Source organism: Acomys minous (genome assembly GCF_964271855.1).
Source record: "Acomys minous genome assembly, chromosome: 18".
Classification (NCBI taxonomy): Eukaryota; Metazoa; Chordata; class Mammalia; order Rodentia; family Muridae; genus Acomys; species Acomys minous.
Window position 1 is genome coordinate 48860 of NC_140501.1, and position 26074 is coordinate 74933.

General features: G+C 38.7%; 1 pseudogene across 1 annotated transcript in view; it reads right to left on the minus strand.

The window, feature by feature from the left end:
• LOC311589574 (F-box/LRR-repeat protein 19-like) overlaps nt 1-16173 on the minus strand; it is a 54151-nt pseudogene extending 37978 nt beyond the window's left edge. The window contains exons 1-3 of the transcript in view: nt 16065-16173; nt 14837-14878; nt 8204-8457 (exon numbers count right to left, since the gene is read on the minus strand). The product of the transcript in view is annotated as an F-box/LRR-repeat protein 19-like (transcript). The remainder of the gene's footprint in view (nt 1-8203; nt 8458-14836; nt 14879-16064) is intronic.
• Between the last annotated feature and the right edge of the window lie 9901 nt (nt 16174-26074).

Consider the following 26074-nt stretch of genomic DNA (forward strand, 5'->3'; position numbering starts at 1 on the left):
TGGCTAAAAGTCTATTTTATTAGATATTAGAATGGCTACTCCTGTTTTTTTCTTGGGACCATTTTCTTGGAAAATCTTTTTCCAGCCCTTTACTTTGAGCTCAGGAGATAGAGCATAGCTCACCTCTGTTGGCTGTGCCCCAAGTCAATCAGAAAGGCAAGCAATTGACAGGAAGGAGTCTAAGCTAGGTGTTCTTGTTCCTTTCTCCTTTTCAGGCCTCCTTTAGAAGGTGGATGATTAGGTTGAGAAAGAGTGTGCTCATGTAGTATTTTTTCCTTATTTTCTCTTTCTTTCTCTCTTTCCTCCTCCTTGTCTTCTTCATCCTCTCCCCTCCTCTTTCTTTCTTTCTTTCTTTCTTTCTTTCTTTCTTTCTTTCTTTTGATACAGGGTTTCTCTGTGTAGCCTTGGCTTCTATTCTGGACTTGTTTTATAGACCAGTCTGACCTCTAAGTCACAGTGACTCACTTGCCTCTTTCTCTCTTAGTGCTTTGATTAAAGGCATGGACCACCATGCCTGGCTTGCATAGTATTTCTTAACATGAGTTTATCCTTCTGATTTAATCATTTTCATACAGTGAAACATTCTCCAAAAATTTCACTATACAAACATGTCAGATGTGTAACCAGTTCTGATCTAGCTGGAAAATCTTATGCTGATAACCTGAGGATCAACTCATCCTATTTCAAGAATAATATAAACTAAACATTTTTCAAAATGACTGTAATATTGAATGACTGTAATTACATCATTTCTGTATCCCACCATTATTGGTGGTCATGGAATGGCAGAGCAAGCTATTAAAAATGCAGGCTGTTAATGGGAAAAGCATATCTAGAACCAAAGCTTCTTGTGTGGAGTGTTCCTTGTTCTGACTTCTATTTTAAGAAATAGTTCTTCTAGTGGTGCAGCTGGATATGCTGCGGGTTTAAAAGTATTTCACCATTCAGGCTCCAAGATACAGTTAGTGTGATTGGGTTCAGCAGCAGTATAAAACAGTTATGTCTTTGTCACTACTCAACTTAAACATTGTAAACCCTTCTACACATTTTATTTATGTGTGTGTGTGTGTGTGTGTGTGTGTGTGTGTGTGTGTGTGTGTGTACCATGGCACACAGAGATATTCTGTGGATCAAACCCAGGTTGATAGGCCCTGTGTAAGGTGCTTTTACACTCTGCACCAACCTTCCAGCACCTTCCTCTTCTCACAAATTTGAAGGTTTTCTCACTTGTATCTGGCATCTTATTCTTAGCAACTCTGATCTTCAGAAATCACACATATCTACATGAAAATTATGTACATGTTCATGCGCATGCATGAGCAATACAATGTGTGAGGATGTTGTACCTTCTTTCACCAGTCTTGCAAACAGAAGTGAATGTCATAAGCTATTATTTGTCTCACTGTTGTTGCCACAGGGTGTCACTGTTGAAACACAGGCTGACTAGCTGCCTGAGGTTGTCTCTAGTCCAGAGGATTGGGTGTGAGCATCTTGACTTCAATCCTTTACCCTATCCCCTCATTACACTCTCTGCTGGCCCTCCTTTCTTGTGTAGCTCCTCTACCAGGCATTTCTATCTATATTAGAGTCTCCAACACTCATGACCCACATACACAGGATACACAGGTGCTCAAGCTACCTGTCTCAGGTATGCTAACAGCCCACAGACTCCAGGAGTTAACACACTGATGATCTGAGCTCACCTCTACTTGATGCCAGTGCAGCTTCTTGGGGTTTAGGCAAGTAGTGAGGGCAAAACACATTGCACTAAAGATAGCTTAATCTATTTTTAACTCTGTCAGACATAAAGAATATTTTTCCTGGTGGGTGTGCAAGGGAGCTAGTTTACTAATCTAGAAGGCATGAGGTAGAATTTACTCCTTTCCACCCCCTATCCACTCTGGAAAGGGTCTAAAAGCCTTTATGTTTTGTTGTTTGTTTTTGCTGCTAATTTTTTTCTTTGTGTCTCAGAAGTCCTCAATATTCTCTTGGGAAAACATGTTTTCTTTTAGAGGGGTTGATTTTTTAGGAGTTGAAAAGAACAGCAACAAACATTACAGATATTATCAAATGTGTGGGGAATGGGGTAAGTGGAGGAAGGGAAATGGGAAGGAGGTTAAGATTTTTATTATTGAAGAAAAATTTATGGACTCTGGTGCAATACAGATGTGGCCCAGGCTCAGGGAACTGTTGTTATACAAAGATGTGTTGTAGGTGGTGAACCAGGCACAGGTGTTCTGCAGTAGAAGAGGTAGACAGAACCAGTTCTGAAGGACATGGTGGACCCAAGTTTTAGCTGCCAATGACTTTATTTTGTTAAGATTGGAAAAGCAGGTTGGAATAACAGAGTAAGGAGGAGCAATAGCAACCATAGAGGCTGATACCCAAAGCTCTTCCTTTCTTGGGAGTGAACATTTGTAGAAAGTAACGTTAGGGATATTGAAGATGTCCAGAATCTCCAAGTATCCAAGGGAGTGTGGAAAAAAAATCCCCAATGGCTTAAGAATAGGCTTTGTCTAGAGTTGAAGAAATAAATATGCCTTTTACTATCTTTGGTATGTATGTATGTATATATGTATACATATGAATAGAAGGGGGAACTATATGGATGGAAAAGAGACCTAAAGGGAAAGGAGAAGCAAACAAAAGAGGGTTGGGGCAAAAAGAGACGATAATGGAGGTAAAGAGAAAATATGCAATAATTTCCATCATGTGGATCTGTGTTTCCATTTATGTATCTATCTATCCTCTATATAATGATGTATGTATGTATGTATGTGTGTATGTATGTATGTATGTATGTATGTGTGTGTGTATGCATGTAGGTATGTATGTATTATCTATTTATCAATCTATCATCTATCTATTTATCTATCTATCATCTGTATGTCTGTCTGTAATCATTTCTGAAAGCAGAATGAGTACTATTTGAGGAGTGAGAGGGAATCTCAAGAGACAGGAAGAGGAAGTGGTGAGGATAGTAGGGTGACTATGAGCAAACAGGCAAAGTACAATGATACACACACACACACACACACACACACACACACACACACACACACACAGAGAGAGAGAGAGAGAGAGAGAGAGAGACAGACAGACAGACAGACAGACAGACAGACAGACAGAGACAGACAGAGACAGAGACAGACAGAGACAGAGAGACAAAGACAGAGACAGAGACAGAGAGACAGAGACAGAGACTGTGATATTGAAACCCATTGTTCTATACAGCAAGTATAATTAAAAAATAAAAACAGAATGGCCTTTGTGTTCATCTGTCATTTGGATGTCAAGCCTGATTAATCTTACTGTGGTGACTTCAAGCCATGTGCAGCTACACCCTGGTGTTGAGAAATAGTGTTTAGGACTCCCCATAGGCACACATTCTTTACTCAGGGATAAGCTGCCTGCCATGCTCATCAGTCTATAGGACCAGTCTCAAAGTTTCTGTTCATTATTTCTGATTCCTGGGGTCACATGGAAACCTGCCTCTGTTCAGATAAGATTCACTTCTCCTTATATTGACAAAATCAATATAAAGGGAGAAAAAGTTTCTTTGACTTACAATTCGAGGTTGTAATCTACCACTTTAAATCAAGGTATAGGGACTTGAAGCAGCTAGTCATGACCATAGCCAAGATCAAAGAGAAAATGAATACATTTACACTTTCTAGTACTCAGCTTACTGTGTACAGTCCAGGGTGGAGCTCTCAAAAACTGATATAGTCAGGATAGATTTTTTATACCAATTAACCTAACTAGGATTACATCTCAAAAACATGCCAGCAGCCTACCTGATCAAGACAATCCCTTATTCGGAATTTCTTTCTCAAGTGATTCCAGATTGTGTTAACTTGACAATTAAAGCTAACCCTCACACTTGAACACCTTGGGAGTTTTTCTTTACCTATTATGGTCCATTCTTCTGTGTTTTCTTTATGTTTTATATCTGATTAGATTAATTTTTCCTGGTCCTGGATGTTAGAGAGGTGTTCAGTCTATAAGAGGTGATTTAACCATGTCTTTCTCAGAGCTTCTATTTGGGCATGGGGCCTGTCTAGTTTTACTTTGAACTAGATCTCTGCTTATAGACCATTAAATAAAACACCATTTCATGAATTTTATTTTTCATCATAATATTACTTGGATTCTGACTCTTCAATCATTTTCTTGGTATTTTGTGGATACTACTTTATTGTGGCAAGTATAACTAGTAGCTTTACTATTTTGTAGTGTCAGTGGATATTTAATATAGTCTGTAAGAAACATGCCACAATATCTGAAGTGCAATCATTTGCATGCCCTTCAGTTCACAGGAGTTTTTGATGCTTATAATCACAGTGTAAACACTGACTTTCTTAAAATAGCTGTTTTTATTCTTTGAAAGTTTTATATATTTATGTAATATATATATTGTTCATATATACCTACTCTTACCTCCCAACAATTTTCTCTCATTTCTCCATCTCACTTCCCTCCAAACTTCATGTCCTCTTTTTATTTATTTATTAAAAAGTCCCTGAATCAAATTAATGTTTCTAATATGCACATGGGGTGTGTGCCCATTCATTTGGACATAAATAATATATCAGTGCCCATATTCATAAAAAAGAATGACTCTCCTTCCCTCAGCATCTATTAACTTTCCACAGTTCCTTCAGTAGACGTGGGGGCATTGAAGCCCCTCCCTCATCCATAGCTTTGAGACTTCTCGTCATGAACAGATGAGAGTCTTAGACTAAATCTGTACTTATTTTCAACTTGAGTGTCCAGATTCCTGGAAAATGGTGCAGTTTTGTACATTTCTGCTCCAAGTTAAGAATAATCAGTGACATTCATAGTAGTCCAAAGGAAAGAAATAAGACATCCCAGGGGCAGATCAAGTAGTGAGTAAGTGGTATGCTGAAGAGAATACAGTCTTTCCTTCACAGAAATTGTGCCCTCATTAATAACTCATTGTGAGTAATTAATATGTGTAATAGACCATAAGCTATTATCAATATGAAATGTAGATTCAGTTGTCATCAACGGATCTCTGTGTCATCTTAGAAAAATGTCTCACTGTGTCAGGTTGGACAAGGCCAGTCTCTTCACTCACATTTAGGGTTTCATCTAAGTCTAGATTCATCCATGGCATCTTGTTTTTGCTGATCTCCATTCAGTCTTTTTCATCTTCTGTGTTGTTCTGAACTCTTTGTTATGAGCTTTTAAATGAACCTAGCTGCTTCTGACAAGAACTCTGGTGCTTGCAATTTGATCACTTCCTCTTGGTGGACAGGCCCTGTGGGAACACAGAGGAAGGGGATGCAGGCTATCCAGATGAGACCTGATATGCTGTGGTCAGATGGTGGGGGGAGGACCCAACCTATCAGAGGTCTAGGGGAGGGGAATAGGGCAGTCAAGGGAGGGAGGGTGGGAGCAGGAAGATAAGAGCAAGGGGATTACAATCAGGAAGTAATGTGAATAAATTATAATAAAAGAAAAAAAGAGACAAAAAGATTTCTATCACTTGCTAAGTAATAGCTGTACAAGGCTATCTTTTAGCTAGATGACTGAATAAAGCCTATAGAAGTGACCTTACTCTGTTGCTTCTAAAAGAACTTCTTATGATACAAGTAGCCAGGAGAAATATTAACACAAATTTGGAGTGAATCAAGGAAAAATGCTATAGAATGGATGCTTGTGCCCTCCTAAAATTTGAATGTTGAATTCTTAGTGACTGATGGGGTAATATTTGAGACCATAATTTAATGCTTGCACTTAAGACAAAATTAAGCCTATTCAGATATAGCCAATGGACAGGACATTCTCCACAGATGAGTGGAGAGTGGGGACTGACTCTAACATGAACTCTGGTGCCCCATATTTGACCACTTCCCCCTGGTGGGGAAGCCTGGTGGCACCCAGAGAAAGGATAAGCAGGCTACCAGGATGAGACTTGATAGGCTGTGACCATATCGTGGAGGAGAAGACTCCCTCTTGTCACAGGCCTATGGGAGGGGAATAGGGCGAAAGAGGAAAGGAGGGAGGAATGGGAGGATACAAGTGAGAGGATAACAATTGAGATGTAATCTAAATAAATTAATAATAATAAATCAAGATGACTTGTCTTCAGAATTCTTAACCTTTACAGACATTCAGTGTGATTGGAAATCTTTTCTATCTTTCTTTCTGTGCACCCTAATATGTTTTTTAATTGCAAACCTTGCCACTATATTTTCTGGAATCCCTACTTTGTGATTGTCTAGTACCTCTCTGTCTTAATTAGCTTGGGTTACTATAAAAAATATACTCAAGACACTGTATGCTTAAACTACTAATATTTATTTCCCACAGTTCTAGAGTATGGAAAGCCCAAGTGGAGGTACTAATAGAGTCAGATTTGGGTGTGGTTTCTATTCCTGGCTTTTGATAGCCTTCTTTTTACTCTGTCTTTATATAATAGAAAGGCATTTATCTTCTTTGCATAGGGACATTAATTTCATCATAGGAGTCATAGAATCATATCCTCATGACTTCACCTAAACCTAATCTCCAAATAGCATCCCATTTGGGTTGTCAGCTCAACATTTAAATTTTAGGGGTACACAAGAACTCAATATATAACATTTTCCTAGGATACACCCTGAATTTATGTCATTCTTGCTGGAAGACTTACACATCAGCCTCAACATCCTTTGAAGTCTTAACTTTCTGCATTTAGAAATATCCCTCCCTCCTAAATCTTTAGTCCATCATTTTATCTAAATATTAAAACTAGACACAAGAAACACTTGGGGTATAATCCATATTGAAGAAAAATCCATCTTTCTGGATTTAAAGTTATTTTAAACTAGGTAACTCATGCACAATGAAGTAGAGTGACTAGTGCTACACAAATCCTAAACCTAGTAAGTTTACACATCAAACCTAGAGAACAATTCTCTCCAGCTTGATGCTCTGCTTTCTGGGCTGGATGGGACATTAGTCCTGCCTCAAAACTCACTGGAGCCTGCTACACTGCCTCCTCAGCTCTGTTGTTCCTTCAAGACTTCAGATGGCCACAGTCTGGGTAGCTAGGATCGAAACTGAGAAGATTTTTTGGAGCAGGTGTCCTTTAAAATGAGGAGCAGGCCTCTGCTTTCCTTAAAATGTATTTCTTGGTAGTTCTTTTCATATCTTGAAGAATAGTATATTAGCAGCCACTGGATATGTGTTTTGGTTCTGCAGGATTTAATATTTGGACAGCTTTTATTTTTCTTATCTTCCTTTTATCTTCAATTTTTTGGCTAGTCTATTTATGGCTTTTATTTGAAACTTTGTCCCCCTGAAATACTTTAATTGAAGGTACTGTTTTTCTTCTGTGCACCACAGGCTTCAGACCCAAGTGGCAGAATAAGTCCTTATTCCTTGCCTTACTTCAGAATCATTAAAATTCTGTGAATTTTCACAGAGTCTGATTTTTATCAGTCAGTCCCAGCAAGCAAAGGCATGGCATACTCAAAGTAGTAAGAACTGAAGTTCTAAAAAAACAAACAAACAAACAAACAAAAAAAACAAACAAAAAACAAAATCCAAAAGCCAAAAAACAAAACAAAACAAAACAACATAAACCCTGAAGTTCTATTTTTAAAACATCATTTACAAAGTTGTAAGTAGTATACAGACAGACATTAAGAAATAGTGGAGAAGTATGGGTCTTTTCCTCAGAGGAAAGACTAGAGAATTACTAGCAAATTCCATAAAAAGAGTATCCGAATAGTGTAGGCTGCTTTAAACAATCAGTTATTTTCATCCAAGGAAAGCAACTTGAAGCAGTTTGGGGATAAATATGAAGGACCTTGTCCTGCCAGTCTACTCAAAAGCTCCACTTCTCAGAATGCCCAGATGCTGCTGGACACCAGAACCAGAAGTGCATACTTGTCCCCCAGAAGGTCCAAGTGCTGTCTGCCTCTGGGCTGGAAAGGATGTAGCACGAGGTCCTGAGTTCCACTTCCCTCAGGAATGTCCAGGCAGGGAAGAGTGGAACACAGAATGAGGATTTCCATAGGGCAGAGATGTGAGGAAAAGATTTCTCCACACAGGAGTGTTAAAGTTCCTTTAGTTGGACTGCTGGCACCAGACGGCAGCTGAAGTTCAAAGCTCTGAACGAGGCGGCAGAAGCCTAACATGATTCAGGAAAACAGAATGTCTGTTTCAGGAACAGTCAACAGCTCCATACCACGGATGAGTACTTCAGTGACCCTGGAGCTGAGCGGCTAAAAGAGGGCTTCAGCGGAGTCGCTGATGAACAGCAGATGCCTTCAGCAACCAGAGGAGCTTCTATGGTGGCTGTAGTGGTCTCACAGTGGCTGGCTATAACAGTTGCAGGGGTGCTGCGGGAACAGCCTGACTGGCAGTCAAGTCCAAGGGTCTGACGATGAACTTTTCTTTCCCCAGTGTTATTGTTCAGAATAAACAGCTGTCTGAGACAACCTTTGATGAAATAGATGGTGCGCTTTATTTCATGTGAACAAGGCCTTTATAAACACTGGGCAGTGGGGAGGGGTTAGAGGAAGGTGTGTTTAATTGGCTGCGACTAGGATGCTCTATTTACATAGGGAAAAATAACAGGTGACAAGCATAAGTGACTGACCACTTGTAACCGCCTTGGGTTGTGTCATGGACTCAGAGGCAGCACGAACACAGGGAGAGAGCTTTGTCCCACACCTTCCATTCTCAGAATGAGATTTTTAAATCTCAAATTTGAGATTTCTGGGCTTTGAACATGCATCATCTCTCCAGTTCTATGCCAGTTCCCCTGAAGGCATGGTCCACAAGACCCACACTGTACTCTAGATGAATCCTTGAAAACTGTAATTTGGAAGACTTAGGGCATAGACAAGGGACAGAGTTGATTGATGGGCACATGGATGCAGTCCAGGATAGTCGTATCTTTATCTTACTACTATAGTCTGCTGGACTCCTTCTTGCCTTCTCTCCACATTCAGTGACGGTGTCTTTCTCATAACTTTGCCTTCTTTTCAGCTGACTCCTTTCAGTCACATCAACATCCCAGTGCCCATCCCATTGAAGGAACTGGAATTGTGGTTTTCTGTTCATTGGTATTTTTAGCAACTTTCCCCTTCACTTCCTGTCATATTCACACCCTCCCAGAAACTTGATTTAGGCAGAAGTTGCATTGGCTTTAAAATCTTTCACTTATCCCAACTAGGTGAGCACTTCCATTCAAAATAGGCCACAGGCTCAAATTATCCTATTCGTAAAACTTCTAAACACCACTTAAAATTTTTAGATAGCCTTCTTGCCTAGCCGACTCTGTTATTGAAACTTTCTTCTTTGTCTAACTCAGAGAACATTTTTAAATTACTATTATTCCCTTGAAGTTCTTAATTTCTATCTTTTCTATCCCTTGTAAAGCTCAATGACTCAACCATCTAACTGTATGCTCAATGCTTACATTAAGACAGCTGAATGTTATAGCAGAAAAGAAACATGGCCAGGAAGGTTGTCTTCCCTTTAAATAAACTATAGAGAACTCCATGGAGCCATTCTTCTCTGACTAACACCTCAATTGACTTTGTCTTAGTATCTATTTTTCTCGCTGTTTTAATACTGTTTTCTTTCTCCATACACTTCTCATTACCCTTCCTAAATGTTCATCTCTTCTTAGTAATTGCTTATTTACTTGAACATTGTAATGATAAATTAGGAATTTCTCCATTTTTTCATGTCTAAATCCCAAAATCTACCTGCACTTAAGCTGATGCCTTCTGTTTCTACAGTGGGAAGAACTTAATTTTTCTAAGAGTTCAGTGCCTTCACTGTTCCCTAGCTGAAGAGGACATAGCACTGTAATAAACCTTCTCCACAGGCTACACAGTCATCCACTCCCACTTAATTTGATTTGTCACAGATGATAAGCATAATTTCCTATCCTCAATATAGATAATTTCCAAATTTTAATGACATTTTTGTAAAGAATCTTCTTCCTGTTTCTCTAATTTAGAGAGTTCATTGAGATGATAAAATCTGTTTAAATTGAATCATTCCTTATAATGTCTCATATTTATGTCAAGTAGGCTTATTTAGGCTTAGTGATATTTCTCTAGATATTTTCATTCTTGAAGGTTAAATTACCCATTTATGAAAAACAGTAGTAGCCATTTCCACCACAAATATGGTCACCACAGTATCTTAGTTGAGATATCTGAGGTGTGCTTTAAAACAAATATTTTTAATCTATACATTCACTTTACATCCAGATCATAGCCCCTCCCTTCTCTCCTCCTTGTCCTCCTACCCACTGCTGCTAACGTACCCCAACATATCAAGTCACATCAGGGCTTAGCTCCTCCTCATCCACTGAGTCCAGATGAGACAGCCTGGTTAGGGCAAAGTGATCAAAAGCAAGTAACAGAGTCCATGTCATTGGCATAACCTACTCATCTTACTAAGGGACCCACTTGAAAATCAAACTGCCTGTCCGTTACATATGTGTAGGGGGCCTAGGTCCAGTCCACTCTTTGCTTGGTGCATCCATCTTTGTAAGCTCCTATGGGTCTATGTTAGTTGACTCTATTGGTCTTCTTGAGGCATTCTTGTCCCATCCAGGTCGTTATGTCCTTCCCTCCAACTCTTCCACAGAACTCCCCAAACTCTGACTAATGCTTGGCTGTGAATCTCAGCATCTGGTTCAATCAGCTGCTGGATGGCGCCTCTCAGAAAATGGTTGTTAGGCTGCTGTCTATAAACATAGCAGAGTACTCTTAATGGTGTCATAGGCTGGCTCTCTTCTATGAGGTGGGTCTCAAATTGGGCCAGGCACTGGTTGGTCATTTCGTCAGTCTCTCTCCCTCCCTCCCTCCCTCCCTCCCTCCCTCCCTCCCTCCCTCTCTCTCTCTCGCTCTCACTCTTTCTTGCTCTCTCGCTCTCGCTCTAGCTCTTGCGCTTGTTCTCTCTTTCAGAGCTGAGGACCAAACCCAGGGCCTTGCCCATGCTAGGCAAGCACTCCACCATTGAGCTAAATTCTGAAGCCCCTTCAGTCTCTATCTTATTTCTATACGTCTTGTGTGCCGAGTAAATTTTGGTTTTGTAGGTAGATTGGTGTTCCTCTCCCACCTCTGTAGCTCCTGCCTGGCTCATCAGTCTCCATGTACCCCACTGTTAGGAGGCTCAGCTGGAGTCACTCCCTTCTCCTCCCTGTAGCTTACTCTGTTACAGTTCTGCAGCTTGTCTCAGTGATGCACCCACCTTCAGTTTGCCTTTTCTCTCCAGGTCATAAAACTTCCCCTCCCTACTCTTTCCACATCTGATCCCCCTCCTTGTTTCTCTTCCATCACCCTCTCCTATCCAGTTCCATCTCTACTTCTTCCACTGTTTTCCTATTTCTCCACCTGAGTGAGATGCAAGGAGGGCCGCCTTTCAGCCCTCCTTGTTACTTAGCTTCTTTGGCTTTGTGATTTGTAATATGGTTATCCTCTAATATAAGGCCAGTATCTGCTTATAAGTAAGTACACACTATGTGTGCCTTTCCGGGTCTGGGTTACTTTACTTGGGATGATTCTTTCTAGTTCTATACACTGCAAATTTAAATATTTTCTTATTTTTAATAGCTGAGTAGTATTCCATTGTATAAACGTACTGTATTTTCTTTATCCATACTTTGGTTGAGGGACATTTAGGTTACTTCCAGTTTCTGGCTAATATGAATAATGCTGCTGTTGCAGGATATTTGGTCCCATTGCGAACCCTGAGGTTGTGAAATGTAAAAACCTGTTTTTTGTTTGTTGTGGTTCAGCACTAACACATACCTTTAATCCAAGAACTTTATGCTTATTATAAACAAGTGACTATGGTGTGGCTCTGCTGGCCCTAGCATACACCTTGAACACAAGAGCTTTCTGTACACAGGATTTAGTAAAGCCTAGGTCAAGAGGCAGAGCACAAAACCAGGTGACAGGAATTAAAGAGTAGGAGGGACTTTGACTTGAAGGGTATTTAAGGCATCGTGGATAAGAAGACGGGGATTTTGAGCCTTGAGATAGCAAACTCTTTAGCTTTTAGTTTTTTGGCTTTTCCTTCTGTGCTGTCAGCCTAGGTAGTGAGATTTTTGGCTTTTTCTCTGGGATGTAAAGTGGGTAGGAATGTCAGCTGGATGCTTTCTCTGCCTCTTTGAACAATCAGGTTTTTACCCCAGCATCTGGCTCCTAAGACTTTATTAGTAAAATTGAATTATTTGATTTTCATTCTTTAAAAACATCATTTTGGCATACAATCTAAGGCACCACCTTATGTTCTTTTCAGCTTAGATTTTTCACAAATTTTTCAAATTTTTATGTTTTTCATCTTAGATTTTTTACAAATCGACTTTATTTATGATTCTTAAATGCCTTTACCTGCTTTCCAATCCCCCAACCCTAGGTAAGAGAGAAAGAAGGTTAGAAGGAGGAAAACATGATGAAGACCTCTTTACTTCTTTTGTCTGGGTAGGGTCATTGGGGTTCTTTCAGGGGCAATGCCAATCTCAGGTGTCAGCAGCAAATGCAGTAGCCAGTCTTTCTACAGTCTCTTCCAAACTACCACTGCTCTCCCTTTAGGCTCTCTCTCTCTCTCTCTTTTTTTTATCCCTCAGAATCCTCAGAATTCAACAAACTCTAGCTGGCAAGGGCCACTCCTCTACATGAGGCAATTATCAATTGCGGAAAAATTAAAATTCCATACTTAGGATTAAAACAAAAACATGCTTATATAACACAACTGAGTTAATAAAGAAAGCAAAACTTCCATTACAAGCCACTATGAACATAGTTGAGCAAATGTCATTGTGGTATGGTGGAGCATCTTTTGAGTATATGCCCAGAAGTGGTGTAGGTGGGTCTTGAGGTAGTACTGTATTTTCTGGCATATAAGATGACATTTTAACTCCCAAAAAATCTGTGCCAAAGTCAGGGTCATCTTATATGTCAGGCACTCACCTGTAGCTTGCTTTCCCTTGCTTCATATTTCCAGCACATATAGTGGGGGGTGCTGAGGCTGATTCCTCACTCTCTGGGGTGTGAGTATGAAGCAGGGAGGAACAAGCTGCACACATCATCCTGTACCTCAAGGAGGAGAACATGAGTGTGGATCGACTCTCCACCAGAACCCACCCATTCAGCTAGGGGGGGCTGCATGTCTTTGGTTTGAGTGTGGAGTGTGCCCTAAAGGGGCAGTGTGGGCTGACACTGGTTGTCTTCTGGCATTTAATAAATCACCTGGCTGTCTGTGCCCAGCCTGCAAATAGACACATGCCTGAGTCTGCTGCACAGGGTGTGCACTGGAGGAGGCGTAGTCTTATATGGTGAGTATATTCCAAGCTATATTATAACTGGAAAAGTTGGGGGTGTCTTATACAACTACACATGATATTCTTGGCAGTGGTATTTCTTGGTGAGCACAACAATTTCAGTTAAAAAAAAAAAGCAAAGACCAATCTTGACAACCCATAGCACACAACAAAAATATTATTTATTTATTTATTTATTTTTATTTAATTAATTTATTCAGATTACAACTCAATTGTTATCTCATCATTTGCACCCTCCCTTTCCTCCCTCCCTCCTGCTTTCACCTTATTCCCCTCTCCTAGGCCGAAGACCGAGGGGGACTTCCTCCCCCACTATATGGTCATAGGCTATCAAGTCTCATCTTGGTAGCCTGCATATTCTTTCTTTGAGTGCCACCAGGCCTCCCCACCAAGCGGGGTGGTCAAACAAGAGGCACTAGAGTTCATGTCAGATTCAGTCCCAACTCTCCACATAACTGTGGAGAATGTCCTATCCATTGGGTAGATCAGAGTAGAGGGGTTGATGTTTACTACTTGTATTGTTCTTGGTTAGTGCAATAGTTTGAGCAGAACCCCCTGGGCCCTGATCTGCCCATCACTATGTTCTTCTTGTAGGTTTCTAGGACCCTCTGGGTCCTTCTATTTCCCCATCTCCTATGTGGCGCCCGCGCCACCGCGGTACCGAGTCGAGGGTGAGGGACTGCAGATTTAACTCATGCACACACACACACACACACACACACACACACACACACACACACACACACACACACATAATGACACAGCGGGGCCTTCATGCTAAGAGAGCAGCAGGTGCGGCAGTGGTTTATTATCTTCTCTCCAGAGTTCCAAAGAGCCTTCTTATAGGCAGCAAAACAGGAATCCTCCTCCCAGGTGAAATCCCTCAAGAGGTGATTGCACACAGGAAGACAAGTCTCGAGGAAGGGAGGGGCGCGTTCTCAGAGCAGTAAACATGACTAGCTAACCAAGATAAACACAGACATGGAAGCTGCTAGAAACAGGACATGAAACAGCAAGACAGGCAGGCAGCCCAGTCGGGCCTGGTTCCTACACTCCTATATCTTTTTTTATGCGTATTGGTTTACTTATCCTTACCCCATGAGATGGTCATGCATTCAGGATTTAAATTAACCTCATTTGGGTTGGTTGGATATTTGACTTAATGATCATCTACTTTCTTATGCTTTCTATTCTTAATGTCTGGAAGTAAAAGCACTCAGAAATCCATTTATCAGGATAATAGTGATATTGAGTTGCCTGAGGAATATTTTCTTTTATATGATGAATTCTTTAGTTAAGCTTTATAGGTTCAATTATCAGTAGTCTTTGGTGACAGAAGAGAGGGAATTTCTAAAATGTTGTTGTGCATTAAATCCACAGCTTTACATATACATACCAGGTAAGTACTCTGTCTATATTCACTTTTTAAGATTAGATATCATTATTTTGTCCAGATTGGCCACAAACTCTCAATCCTCCTGTGCCTGCATCCCAACCAGGCATTACCTGTACTTAAAATGGTTTCTTGAGAGTTTATGAAAGTAAAATCTGTAGGAAGAAAAAAAAAGTTAGTAATATTATAACTACTTTTTGGTCTCTTTAACTTTTTTCTTTTTAATTGATCCATAGAAATTGTACAATGTGATAACACAATACATGTTTATGCTATGTAATGATAAAATCGAGGTAATTAGCACTGACAACTTCTTATACATTTACTACTTATAATGTTGATAGTATTCATGCTCATCTCTTTATATTCTTCAGAAAATGCCTTCATGTTCTGTAGAAAGCTGCATTTATCCTATATTTCTGGAGAGTGCTAGAACTCTCTCCTACTATCTAACTGTAAATTGCTACTCAGTATCCTTTTCTTTTACCCTCTACTTGTCTAATGTATCTCAATTTTAGTTTCTTTCTTGGAATCAACTTTTTGAAGCTTCCACATGAAAGTAAAAAGACACCATATTTATCTTTTGGTCCCTGGTTATTTCGCTTAATATACTGCCTTCTATTTCTGCTCATTATAACAGAATTCTCTTGTTTTTGTGGTTTAGCAATACTCCATAGTATTTTTATAACCCATTGCTTATCTATTCATTTGCAAATGGACACCTTGAACATTCTTAACAGTGTTACAATGAACGTGGGAGTTACACTGCTTCTTTCATATGCTGAATTCATTTTTTAAAAATATGCATAGTAGTAGGATAGCTGATTATATCAAGGTTCAATTTTTAGTTTTTTTGAACATGTTATCTGTTATTGTATTACAATCTCCACAGCATGTTTATTGAGGCTTTGATAACATCTATTATGAGAGGAGTGAGATGATAGTTTATTATGGTCTTAATTTCCATTTCCTTGATATTGGGTAACACTGGACATTTTGTCATATACTTATTGATAATTTGTGTGTGTCTCTTCACTCTGTTGATTATTTCCTTTGCAAAGTATGTCTATGCTCGTGTTTTTAAGTGTTTTTCTCTGTTTTTTTTTTTTTAGTAGTTTCATGCTTTTTATTTAGTTTAGGTTTTTAGAGTGTTTATCCTAGTGTACAGTGAAAGGATGGATTCTAAATTTATTTTAATGTGTAATTTTATATTCTATTTTCCATGAACTACTTATTGAAGAGGCTGTCCATTCTCTAATGTATATTTTTGGAGTGTTCACTTAAAATCACCTTACTGTATACGTATGGATTTGTTTCTGGAATCTCTAATCTGTTTAATACCTTTGTGTTGGCTTTTAAACCAGAACAATGCTGTCTTGGTTAGGAAGGCCCTGTCGTATGCCTTGTGATCAGATGTTCTTATGCCTACAGCTTCGTTCCTTATGTTCATGGTTGCTTTGGGTTTGGGGGTATATTTTGTAATTCTGTGAGTTTTAAGATTCTTTGTCTTTCTAATATGTGGAAAAAACAATGATATTTTAAGGAGGAGAGTTACTCAATAATATGGATTTGTCATTTGCAATAACATTAATAATCTAATTATTTTATTTAGTACACTGTAGCCCTGAGATAGGACATAGAGAGGCATAGCACTTTGGGCTATGTTGTTGTTATTTAATCTTACCATGGGCTGAAGCTGCTCATAGCATAAACTAAGATAAATATTTCTTCTCTTAAATAATTTATCTGAGATTTCATCATAATGATACAAAATGAACAACACAGGTACAGAAAAATTAATCTCAAGGAAGATTTGAGCTACTATTTTTTTAAACATTACTTGAACACAAAAGAAGAGGGATGTCTGTGAGTGCAAAGAGAAGCTGGTAAATCCAGGTAACCATTGTTACCTCAGGATGACGCGATGAAGCTCACATCAACAAGAGCAGAGAGATGTTGTGATAAAACTCATACTACAAGAGGGGAAATAAGGAATAGTAATGTAGTTCCTCATAAAGTGAAACCATAGAGGAAAGATATAGAAATAAAGGGAATACATATGTAGATATGTGGGTGTGCAGGTACATAATCACACATACGATTTTTAGCACTGCACATTAAAAGAGGAGACAATGATGAGCCCAGCATTCCTAAGCATTTGTAGATAACGGTGTAGTGTTAAAGACAATTTACAAATTTAAATATGGGAATTCTTGAAGTTTTGGCTTGGGATGAAGAAATATTCAACATGAGATGGGAACATTTTTGATGTGCCAGATAGCAAGAGAGCTGTGGATGACTGCTAGGTCTGTGTGAAAAGGACGCAAGAGATAAGCCAGAAAGTTATAGTGAATAATGGCATAAGAGCTAAAGATTTAATAGAAATAAAAACACAATGTCTTAAAACTTATTGAGTATATTTACATTCATGAGTTCATAATGACTATGAATCTATTGTCTGTCTGTCTATCTACCTTTCTGTCTTATACATCATCTATATACATGGGATATACAATGAGAGACTATCAATTATTCATGCTATATATTGGGCTTAGCCTCTATCCTAGATGGTCAAATTATATAGATGAATGAAAATTTCTGCTCCAAATATTATCTCAGTTAATAAAAATAAATGATAGAATTAAAGTATTATCTTTTAAAAAGTCCAAGTAAATGAAAGGATCTAGATATTTGGTATCAAAAGCTGCTCACCTCCCTGGGCGATCAGAGGAAGGAAAGTTGGATCTGTTGGTAAAGTGCTTACTATGCAAGCATGAAGATCTAAGTTCAGTTCCCAAGACCATGTAAAAAGCCAAGTGTAGTAGTCTGAACTATATTCCCATATACTAGGAAAACAGAGATAGGAAGACATCTGATACTGACTTCCGGCTTGCACACATTTATGCACTTATACCCACACACACAGATTCAGACACAGATATAGAAAATTCACACTTCTGGCCCTATCTACACACACACACACACACACACACACACACACACACACACACACACACACACGGAAAGTGAGACATATATATCACTTGATAAACATACCTGATTCAACTTGTAAGCACATTAGAACTGAGTCTAAGCAAGAGTTTTCAAGTTGTCATTTTGCAAGAAATATAGAGGGACATTCTAAAGTTTGAGTGTAAACTCAATAGTCTTTGAGGCTAGAAGTCAGAGGAATTAGGTTCTTTATAGAAATGAATAATAATCATGGAACAAAGAAGCCTGAAAGAAGTGTAAAGCTGAAACTTTCAGATAATGGGAAGATTACAGTATCTAGGGGCTCCAATTAGGCCAACAGAATGATATAAAAATAATGCAAGACAATCAGTTTTATAAAAGGTAGGAAGTGTGTATTTGTGGTGTGAGAGCGCCATTTGGTACTGGACTATTTTGGGGGTATTTTGAGAATTTCCAGGATGTACATTTTCCTGATCTGGGAAGTCAGCACCGAATTTAGCTATTATCTTTTAGCCAGGCTTTACTGTGCCTCAAACACAGCTGTATGTTTGTAACTGCTGTGGTTACAGGCTACAGATTGGCAGTACTGCAACAGGATTAGAACAAAATTGGATTATTTATAAGAAAGAACAAAATCTATAGTTCATATGCTTGGAGGGAGAAAGGAAATCTATTCAAGTGTAAATGTTAAAGGTAAAACTGAAGACAAGTATGATCTCACTTTATATTTGAATAGTAAAAGAATATATGAAGCATAAAATCAACAGAAAGAGTAGAACATGAAGGGTTAGAGGAGAAACAGACTAAAAATGCTGCAGAAAAAGTAACAAAAAACAAACACTGATTTTTAAAAAAAGTAAATAAAAATACTCAGACTAAGAAAGAAGTCATGTGAAAACAGGATGAATGTCAAAGGCTATTTAAAACTCATTTTTAGGGAACAAATAAAGACTACAGCTGTCATACTTGTTATTAAGCTTTCTGAATAGATGAAAAATTTTCCAGTAAAGTCTTTTGGTTGGACAAAGTGGCTCAAAAATGTGTCTACATGTGTAGTTCTCTCATGGGTGTCTGACAAACACAGAGTGTCCTTGTTTTATATCATGTCTGGGCCACAGAATGATATAAGATGATAACATTTATGAGAGAGATTTTTTTTTTTTACAAAAAGCTACTAGTGAAAAAGACAGACTGTCACTGATGACTTCATAAGCCCTATGAACACATTTCTTTTTAACATTTTTTGAGATTTTCACGTATGAGTAGTATATTTACACCATTTAGTCTCTGTCATCTCTCTCAACTCCTCCCATGTTAAGTCGCATACTCTATTTTAAATGTATGGCTTTTTCTTTAATTATTATTATTATTGCATACATCTGCCTATATCTACATATCTATGTATCTATGTATCTATGTATCTATGTATCTATGTATCTATGTATCTATCTATCTATCTATCTATATGTGTATATCCTGTTGAATCTGTTTAGCGTTGCTCATATGTACATGTGTTTAGGGCTGAGCACTTGGCTTTGGATAACCTCTTAGAGGAGATGTCCATGGAGAAGACTGATTTCCTCTTTCTCAGCAGTCATTAACTGCATTAGCTCTTCATCTAGAGGTGAAGCCTTGTGAGATTTCCCTAATCTATATTGGGCTGCCAATCGTTGTTGTCATTGTTCAGGTTTTGTTTAGGCAACCCTGTTGTTGAGATTTCATGAATGCAGCTTTACTGTCACATATAGAAGACACTTGTTTCTGAACAGATTTTCTGTTTCTCTGACTCTTAAAATCTTTATGCTCTTACTTTTTTGATGTTTCCTAAGCCTTAGGTGTAAGTATCGCATGTATATCAGTTGGGGTGGGAGTATCCCAAGATCAGTTGCTGTCTGTTTTGTGTAATTCTGTAGTAGTCTCTTATTACTTCAACAAGAAGTTGCTTTGATGAGGAACATGAGCTATACACTTTTATGTCACATGTGACTTTTTGCCTTCCCTGTTTCTCAACATCTTGTTGTAACCGATTTATCTTGTTACCTTACTTTGGTTTTAGTTGGTCTTCTAATTTTCTTTTATTTCTTCTTTTGTTGATTGGTGTTTCTTTTTGTTTTTGAGAGTTGGGTGAGAGAAGGAAAGAATGTGTAGGAAGGCGAGAAAGATCTGGTATATGAAAACAATTTTTTTTAGTTTTTTGTGACAGAGTTTCTCTGTGTAGCCTTGGCTGTCCTAGACTCACTTTGTAGACCAGGCTGGCCTCAAACTCACAGCAATCCACCTGCCTCTGCCTCCTGAGTGCTGGGATTAAAGGCATGCACCACCACGCCCAGTGACAATATTTTTCAATATTAAAAAAGAAGAACTGGGAGTGAGTCTGTTTTGTATTGCCAACTACTCCTGAGTATGAGGTCTACCACAGAATGTGGTTGATATACTCAGTGTCACTCCAATGAAGAAACCTGATTTCTCTTCTCTCAGCAGCTATCAATTGTAAATAAGTTTTTGTTTAGAAGTAGAACTTTGTGTTCACTTACCATTATCTGTACTTGGATTTTATCTGGTTTGAATTTCAGCAGATCATTTTGCATGGTGTCACAGTGTCTATGCGTTCATATGTGCATCATATATTGTGTTTTGAAAATGTTCTTGAGGGGAAATGGACGTGTGTGTGCATGTGTGTGTGTGTGTGTGCTAAGACATAGTAAAAGCATGAAGTTGAGTAGGTGGGTGGTGGAGAATCGTTCAGCAACTGAGAAGGTGAAAATATAATATATTTAATGAAAAAATTTTAAATTAAAAAAAGTGAGAGGTAAACAAACATTTGCTGTTCAGGAGGGCAGATCTTGAGAAGTTGTATGGTGGGCTTCTGGCTTCTGTTTTCCATTTTCCTTGGACTACTTTTTAATTTTCTTTGAGCTAGTCTTTCAGGACCCTTTTTGGTTGGGAATTCTAACTATTGTTCTGTGATTCTGTTCAAATTTAAGTTAGCTTCATAGATGATACTCCCTGATGGCAGAAGTGAGATGCTACTTCATTCTTGTGTCCATTTGCTCAGAAGGCCTTCGACTAGTCCTTTACTCTCAGGTAATGTCTGTTTTGTGGCTGAGGTGTGTTTCTTTTGTGCAGCAAGAATGATGAGTCTTATTTACACATTCATTCTCTTAGGCTTTATCTTTTTGTTGGAGAGTTGAGTGTGTTAAGAGATATTAAGAACCAGTGACTATTAGAACCTTTTATTTTCATGGTGATTGTGGAAGTATGTTTGCTTGCCTACTTTTCGCTTTTCTGTAGTGAAGTTATCTATAATATCTTGGGGAGGGTGTAGTTAACCTCCTTGGGTGGGAGTTTTCCTTCTAGTACCTTTTGTAGGGCAGGCTGTATGCATAGATATTGTTTAAATTTGGTTCTGTCATGGAATGTCTTTTTTTCCCCTCCATCTACGATGATTGAAAGTTTTGCTGGGTATAGTAGTCTGGACTGGCATCTGTGGTTTCTTAGGGTTTGCAAGATGTCTGCCCAGACCTTTCTGGCTTTTATGGTCTCTGATGAAAAGTCAGGTGTGATTCTGATAGGTTTGCCCTTAATATGTTACTTGGCCTTTTCCTCGTGTGTGTGTGTGTGTGTGTGTGTGTGTGTGTGTGTGTGTGTGTGTGTGTGTGAGCGCGTGTGTGTGTGTATTTTTTTCTGGTATAATCTAATTGGTGTTCTGTAGGCCTATTGTATGCTTATAGATATCTCTTTCTTTTAACTGGGGGAATTTTCTTCTATAAGTTAATTTTTATTTTTTATTAATCTATTCATATTACATCTCAATTGTTATCCCATCCCTTGTATCCTCCCATTCCTCCCTTCCTCCCACTTTCCCCCTACTACCTTCCCCTATGACTGTGACTGAGGGGGACCTCCTCCCCCTGTATATGCTCATAGGGTATCAAGTCTCTTCTTGGTAGCCTGCTATCCTTCCTCTGAGTGTCATATAATTTTCTTTAAAATGTTTTCTGGGTCTTGGAGCCAGGAATCTTCTCTTTCTTCTATTCCTCTTACTAGGTTTTATCTTTTCAGGGTATCATTGATTTCTTGGGATGTTTTGTGTCAGGAACTTTTAAATTTAAAATTTTCTTGAATTGGGGCCTCAAATTTTTCCTTTGTGCATTTATGCTGGCCTTTAGCCATCTGGTTGTCTATGGCATTGGCTGGTAGATCTGTTTCTGGGGTTCTAAGGTGAGTGGAGTGCAAGAAGACCTCTAGGCAGAATGTTTCTGTAGGAGCCTTCATCAGATTGGTTGGAATGATATTGGACTTTGACTGTGGATCTCCTCAGATGTATGATCCTCCTTTTAACAAGGGAAGTCCCAGAGAGATGCCCTACTACTGGTTTTCTTGCTCCAAGTTTAATGAGTTCCTGCTACCCAGACAGTGTGCTAAGATACTGTGCTTGCTGCATGCAGCCATTTTAGAGTACCTGTGGCCTTAGAGGACCAGTTCAGCTTTGGAGCAGTGGTCGGGGTTGTTTCTGTGGGTCCTGAGAGGGAAGAGGTTGGAGGTGGTACCTGGAATGTATACACAAATGTTAGCAGCAGGTGTGTGGCCTGAGACTGAGGCGGCACGAATGGCAGCCCAGAAATTTTTCCATGGTTTAGCCCTGTGACCTGAGATTGGATCCAGGGTTTCCCTCATGGTGGGTTTCCCTCTCACCTAGGAAACACAGACACTGGGGTTTTAGGGTCCATAGCACGGCCTTTCAGCCACTATGTTCTCACTGCTGTCCTGATGTTCAGATACTGTGCACACTCAGTGCCACCATCTTGGATCCCTGAAAGTAAGTTCTTAACTCATCTCCAGTGATTTTTTTTTCTGCTCAAATGCTGATGTTTTCCTTGTGAGTTTATTTTTATGTTTATTTCAGAGATATGACTGAAATCAATTCTTTTACCTGTTCAAGATAACGTTCTCTTTCCTAGAATCTATCTCCATTTTTGTTTGGGAGAATGTTGTTATATTATTCTATACACAAGCACTTTAAATCAGCTCAGAGAGAGCCAGTTTATCTAAGCTGAATCAACCAAAACATTTCTAAGGAATTTTTAAGGAGTCTGGAGTACATGCCTCAAGCTTTCTCTGTTGGTAGGGATGTGAGATATAGGGTCTAGAAAATACCTGTTTTCCTGACCTGGGACCTGATGCTCTGACATTGTAATGCTGATACACTGAGAACAGAATAACTAGCAGGGGTGGCATTGTTTTCTGTCAGTTCTGAGAAAGACTAAAATTTTTACTCTTCTCACACTTAATGAACTCTAAGATGTTCTCCCTCAAATACCTTGAATTAAATAAAAAAGCCATTCCCTGTGAAGCTGCAATTGGCAACAGCTAGTTAGCAATTGGTGAGTACTTGAATGCCAGTACTTTAGGGAAATGAGTTCAAAGGCACAGAAGTGACTAAAATGGACAAGAGAGATGATATTTCCCCCAGCAAAAAGAAAAATGCACATTCTTCACCATTTTTCTGACTTCATGTGTGCAGTGTCAGTGAAGGTCTTCTCAGAAAATCAGAAGGAAGAGTGAGGCCCACAGCTTCCTTCTCTAATGTTAACTCAGCTCTGGTGCCTCTCTGACTCCAAGCCTAGAGATTGGGTATGCCTCTAATGTCAATTCTGCTGGGATTTCAACTTCACTCTGTTGTTTATGTATACTGTTCCTCACATGTTTGTCATTTTGGAAAACTAAATTTTCTTTAAATTTATACAGTTAACTTTAGTACCATCTGAGGCCTTGACTCACATAATTGTGGTGTGGGTACATGTGCACGTGCGCGCGCGCACGCACACACACACACACACACCTCTTTTCTTATTAAAATAGATGCTTTTCATACTATTCTGATTATATTTTCCTTTTACCCAACTTCTCTGAGATTCACAGCACCTTCCCTTCCATCAGAACCTGTACCCGTACTCTTTTTAATTAGAAAACAAATAGGAATGCAAAGAACAATAATAAGATAACATAAAAACAAACAAACTGGAATAGAACAAAACAAACAAACAGAAGAAAAGGACCAAAGAAAAACCCTGAGATATTCATGCAGACACAGAGATATGCATGTTCATACATACAGGAATTCCCTAAACCACATAATTATAAACCTTAATACCTAAACAAAAGGTTTTTTTTTAAAAAAAGGACCTATGAAATAAGAAAAACGTATCCTATCAACCTTATGAGACAAAGAACCTCCAAAGATGCCATCTGGTTTATTTTGTATTGGCCATCTACTGTTGGACATGGACCTGTTCTTAAGAGTGGTTTTTATCCTCAAGGAGACCCTGTTGGAGAGAAATGATTTGTTACTTGCAAATGGCTATCAAGCAGACATGTTTCTGTGTTCAGATTGAGGGCTTATATCCATAGCACTGGAACCTTCTCTGGTAGGGTCACGCAGACCTGACACATGCAGGACCTGTACATGCTGCTGCAGTCTCTATGAATTCCTATGTGTCTCCATCCTGCTGTGTTTTCTTTTCCTTTTGCCTTTCTCATCTACCACTGGTTTCCCTGAGCCCCAAGGGGAGGCATTTGATGGAGACATTTCATTTAGGTATTAGTGTTTTGAGGGCTCTTACTCTTTGCACATTGTTTGAGTGTAGGTCTCTATATTTTTTCTTATGTACTGTAGGAGGAAGCTTATCTGATGATAGCTGAACAACAATGATCTATGAGTGTTGTTTTAATTGAAAATCCAAGATCATTCTGTTATACCAATAAAGACTCAGGAGCCAGTTGCTGTGGTGAAAAAACCTGCTACCTCAGAGAGGCAGAAAAAGCACAAGCTGACTTTCCTATTCAGCTGTTGTCCCAACAGAAAAGGCCCCAAAGCCTTACCAGTTCACTTTACTTCCCAGGAAGAAAAGGCAAAAAAACCTCAAAGCCAAAGGCTTGCTAGCTCAAAGCCCAAAAAGTCAAAAGTCCAGGAGCTGAGGAGCTGAAGAGCTAGAGAACTAAACCTTTGGCAGTCTACACCCCTGTATCCAGTTTTCCCAGTATTCTGTCTGCAGTAGAAGCAAGGCCAGTTCTTGTCCTGTGGCTAGGTGCCACATGAAGCCATCACCTGAAGGAGAAGTTTTTGGTGCTCATCATCTTTTTTGAAGTTGAAAGGGGGTGCTTCCAGAAGCTGACATGCCTCATTGTCAAAAATTTCTCAAAATAATAATACATCTTTAAATGCCATATTCTACAGATTTCTGATGTTTTTGAAGGACATCTGTCTCTGCTATATCTGAGTAACTAATTTCTAGCTAAATACTGACTGGTTAACTTAGAAAACTAATACCTACCAAAGTCATAAGTTTGATTAACTATTAATTTACATTTCTTAATTATCCTAAACAGTTTGTGATAGTAGCTTTCAAAAGGACTAGAACTTCACATTACATTTTAAGAATTACATAGGTACAATACCTTAAAAATATAATATCTTTGTTTTGAAATACAAAGGACCTATACCAATGTAACCAATTACAACCTTAATTTTGTATCAACATACAAAGAGCTTTAAGAGTAGATTTAATAATCTACCCTTCTTTTGCTATTGTTCCTATATATTTCTATATGCCCTCCCTTTTGCCTAAATAAAAAGGAACACTTTTAACTCTAAAACTGTAAAATTATTTGCAATAATGAAGTAATTTTTGTTAGGCTTTCCACAATGTCCAGCTTGGGTCTATTTGGAAATCTTAGGATTAAGTATTTTTGAGTTCAAAGTTCTGTAAAATGTTCATCATATAAAGCCAGAAATTTGAATGTCCTAAGTAGTCTGCTATCCAAAGCTGATCTTTGGGTGGTGTTTGTCAGTTTAATGGCAATTTGACAGGCCAGAACATACCAGTCAACCCAAAGATATCCACTATTTGTGTGGAACTAGGCATCAGAAGAAACATGGAACAGTTTTCCTCCCCAGTGGGTGTTGTTAGACAATCTAGGTGGATTCAATGTTGAAGGGCCCTCATCATCTTGGAAACTTAAAATGTTACTGTGAGGAGTAATAGAAAACATAAGCATTTTAAATGCCATATTCAGCAGATCACAGAAAAGTTTGAGGACCTTAATCTATTAAGTAAATCTGAGGTACACAAACTGTTTTAAGTTACTTGCTTCAGACTTAAACCTGGAAACATACCCAGAAAGGTAGATGATGCTTATTTCTAAAATTATAGGCTTGTCAGTTAGCCACTTTAAAGGTAGGGCAGTTGGTACCTTTGAAAGACTAACACCTGGCATGTCCTGCTTATGGACAACCTGGACAGTCTGTGACTGTTCTAGATAATATTTTAATATTTTTAAATTTTAATATTTTTCTCAGAAGCCTTTTTTATTTTATA